This window comes from Gordionus sp. m RMFG-2023, chromosome 3 (assembly GCF_954871325.1).
Source record: "Gordionus sp. m RMFG-2023 chromosome 3, tfGorSpeb1-WG-v2, whole genome shotgun sequence".
NCBI lineage: Eukaryota > Metazoa > Nematomorpha > Gordioida > Chordodea > Parachordodidae > Gordionus > Gordionus sp. m RMFG-2023.
The window spans coordinates 40,036,203-40,041,092 of NC_088777.1; positions in this window are offsets into that span (position 1 = coordinate 40,036,203).

A 4,890-nucleotide genomic window follows, 5' to 3' on the forward strand; every position below is an offset into this window, starting at 1 on the left:
TAATAGACTGCAAAGTCATCCCAGGAGAAGATATCGCCACACAACACAAGCTACTAGTCATGGATTTACACATCTCAAATAAATCCACTCAAATTAAGATGAAACTTGAACCATGCATCAAATGGGGCAAATTAAAAACAATGACAGATGCCTTTGCAATCAATGCAAACATTGAAACAATAGATTCCTCACAAGTCAGTGAAAAAATGTGGACAGACCTTTCATCCAGATTAATAGACACTGCCAAATCGACACTAGGCTTGACAAGAGGAGGCAACAAATCATACAAAGAACTATGGTGGTGGAATGAAGAGGTACAAACCACTATACAGGAGAAAAAAGCCCTTTATAAAATATGGTACAAATCCAAAAACGCAGATGACAAGACAAGATACAAAAAATCCAAGAGATTAGCTACAAAGGCGGTGGCTAGAGCCAAATCTATGGCATACGATGACATGTACGAAGATCTACATACCAAAGAAGGGCAAAATAAAATATACAGATTAGCCAAACAGCGAGAAAGGAACTCTAGGGATATAAACGGAGCTCCGAAAGTAATCAAAAATAAAGATTGGAAATTGATAATAAAGGAAAAAAAAATAATGAGTAGATGGAGAGAATATTTTCAGGAGCTTCTCAACTTTAATCCGCACATACTGCATCTAGACGAACACTCCCCTTGTCAAAACCTTGTACAACCTATAACACAACAAGAAATAATCACATGCCTCAAGCATATGAAAAACAACAAAGCTAGGGGTCCAGACGATATTCCAATAGAAAGCCTTAAAGCACTAGGAGATGATGGAATACATCTCCTCACAAATCTATACAATAAGATACTTGGAAATGAAGAGGTTCCCCAAAAATGGAGGCAGAGCTATCTAGTTCCTATCTTCAAAAATAAAGGGGATCCACATAATTGTCAAAATTTAAAACTAATGTCACACTGTCTAAAACTATACGAAAAAATAATAGAAAAAATAAGAGATATAATCGAAATAGGAGAGACTCAGTTTGGCTTTATGCCTGGAAGATCAACAACCGATGCTATCCACGCAATTAGGCAAATGAGTGAAAAATACAGGGAAAAGAACAAAAAGCTACACATGGTCTTTCTCGATCTAGAAAAGGCCTTTGTTAGAATCCCAAGAAAACTTATCTGGTGGGCGCTACGCCACAAAAATGTTCCCGAAAAATATATAAGAATAATACAGGATATGTATATGTGCCATATAACAATGGTCCGTAGCACAATAGGTACTTCAGCAGGCTTCACAATAGCCGAAGGAGTTCATCAAGGGTCGGCTCTCAGCCCACTTCTCTTTATTACAGTAATAGATGTATTAGCACAGTCTATACCTCAAACAGTCCCGTGGAATATGATATTTGCAGATGATATTGTGATACTTGCCGAATCTAAGGATGAAATGAAAGAAAGACTAGTGAGTTGGATAAATATCCTAGAAACGCATGGATTAAAAGTAAATAGAGAAAAGACTGAGTATATGGTGATAGGAGGAGATGAAACAGAGTATTTATATAAATGAATGGCAGATATCGGCAATTGAAAGCTGCAAATATTTGGGCTCCACTATACAAACAAACGGCACAATAGAAAAAGAGATAAAGAGTAAATTTAATCAAGGGTGGCTAAAGTGGAGATCTTTATCTGGAGTGCTATTTGATAAAAGAATCCCATACAAATTAAAGGGAAAAATTTACAGTTCCATAATACAACCAACTATTCTATATAGTTCGGAAACATGGCCAACCAAAGAATCAGACGAGAGAAGTCTACAAACCATGGAGATAAGAATGCTGAGGATGATTGCTGGGGTAACAAGAAAGGATAAAGTGCGCAGTACAAGAATACTAAGTAGTTTAAAGGTAGTGCCCATTAAGACTAAGTTAATGGTAAACAGACTTAGGTGGTATGGGCACACAATGAGAAGGCCTATGAACTACATAGGAAATAAAGTTAAGAGTTTGGAAGTGATGGGCAAACGTAAAAGAGGAAGGCCAAAACTTCAATGGGGCCATAAAGTTAGAGCCAATATAAAGAAGTATAAATTAGATAAAAGAGATTGTATTAATATCATAAAGTGGAGAGAGATGTTGAAGGAGCTTACCACCAGAAAAGATGAAAGCTAAAGAGAAAAAAAAAATTGTGATTAAAGAAGTTAACGATACAAATATTAAAGAAAACTATAAAATTAAAAAACTCTTATAAGCAATACTAAATGTGATAAAAAAGAATTGAAACTTAAAACTTTGAAGACAAATAAAAGTATCATTAAGAGAAATTATGTAAAAACTAAACGTTTTCATTTAGAAAAATATTTAAAGATGTGATGAGGAGATCATTTCCTAAATATTTGAGGCCTAAGAAATTATTTTTTACTAAAAGCAATCTAATGAAGAATTATTATTTTAAAAGATTTTTTAAATTAAACAAAGGTGTAATATTTAAACTTTAAAATAAAGAGAGGGAAGTGTGCATAATATTCTACCTGCACATTTTAAACCTCGTGGAAATAATTATTAATATATATATAAATAAAAATCGATATACATACATAAAAATTATATAAAACGCTAAATATAATAATAATAAACGCCAAACTAAAACGCGAATCACATATCAATTATTCTATTTGAATATTATTCTATTATTCCAATTTTATCATTCTTATTCAATAATTCCTATTCAATTCGATATTCTACTAATACATTCTATATTCCAATTCCATTCTTTTTATTTGACATTGAACAGAACGGGATCAAGGATAGAAGAGAGAGGAGAAGGATAGAAGAGAGAGGAGAACGTATAAAAACAACAAAGGATTGGAAGCGAGTTCCACGACGACTGCGAGGAACACAGAAAGATTGAAGAAAGAACAGAAGGGGGAATGTTAATACATTCGAAATTTATTTTAAATAATATTAATCTACGAACTTGTTATATTATTTCTTTCACTTAACATAATATTAATCTAATAGTTACATTGATTGTTATTTACTTTTGAAAGTATATATATATAGAATTTATTAGGTTAATAGTCAGTTATATTTTATAATAAAAAAATTTTAAATAAAGTATTTTTGTATCAACATCTTTTTAAACACTTACACCATATTAGCATATATAATAATTATGTCTAATTAAGTTATTAAAAATTATAAATTTTTAAATTGATGAATGGTTAAAGTATTGAAATAAGAATTTTAATGTTCTAGATAAATAAGATATTGATTTATAAATTAATTAAATAGATGATTAGTTAATTTTATATTGAAACAAGCATGTTTAACATACAGATAATAATTTATAAAATAAATATAATCATTAAATAGATGAATCTGATGATAAATTTAGATGCTAATATTTGGTGCGTAACTAGGTTTTTAAAAAGAAATATTAACAGACTCTTTTACAAGTATTTTATATTATAATATTTCATATTTATAATAAAATTCTTAAATAATATATTATGGCCAGTTAACAAATATTATATGGTCATTTAAAACATACTATGTTTTGACTGTCCATAAAATTAACTTTCACATAAACTCACCTAGCTCAAAAACTATGATATACAGGGCTTTAATTCAAATTTTATTTTAAAGATTAAGGATTGGGCTACACATATATTTTTTTGATTAAATAATTCTTAATCCTTATTTTTGAAAAAAGCAAAATCACGGCCAGTTATTCCATTTTTAATCATTAATAATTTAAATATAAAAATTATATTAAATTTTGTTAATTATATACTAGTATTTATAATAATAAAATTTGAAATTTTTTTAGAGTACATATTTTCCCCATATTATATTTTTATAATATATATTGTGCTATAATTACATAGTAAACATCATAATTTACATAGTAATGGATGCTCCCCTCAGTGATCATTAAAGAATGTATAAAAAAATAAATAGAACAATTTATATTAGTCTAAAAAACAGATATATTCTTATTTATTTTTGCACTAATACACAATATAAAACCAATAAATATTAATATGGTATCTAAGGTAAATTATAATAAATGCTTGCACGATAAAAAGAAATGAAAAATAGTTTAACTAAAATATAATTTACTAAAAAAATTATCATTTTGATATTGTTATTTGAAGTATATAAATTATAAAAGGAAATGGGTATTAAATTATATTGCACTCTTTTACGTATGGTTTTGGTTTTTCAAAAAAAAATGAGTCTTAGGATAAAAATTAATATATTTTTCTTTCATAAAAAAATCTTTTGTTTAATCGATGGGAGCTTAAGTTAAGATCTCCCGAAATTTGCACCATCTAGATTATAATGTTTTAACTATTTTCTAACTATAAATACAAAAGCTTTATTTTTTACAAATCTAAATAAAAGGATGTAAAACTTCCCTAAATTAAAATTGTCATTATTTATTTTTTTGGATTAATTTTTTTTTTTAAATCATGCCTGAGTTGCAAAGTAATAAGTTCAAATGATAAATTATTGAACAATCATTTTTTTTAGAAAAAATAGGAGGAGGAAATAAAATTGCCATAAAAAGGGACTTATTAATATTCATTGCACAAAAATTGTTTTTTTTTAAAAAAAAATATTGTTTTAATAAATGTAAAGAGTATTTATTTATGAAGAAAAAAAAATTTTTTTTCCCTTATTTTACGAATAACGATTATAGTTGGACTACAAAATGACAAAAATAAAATTATAACTTTGACGAAAGGACAAATATACAAACAATAAAATAATGCCTTAATGTAATATATTAAATATAATATGAAATTTTTGTTAGATTTTTAAAAGAAATTTTATTAAATATTTTAGTTCATTTAAATATATATATAATTTAAGGTAATTTCAAATATTTTTGCGATT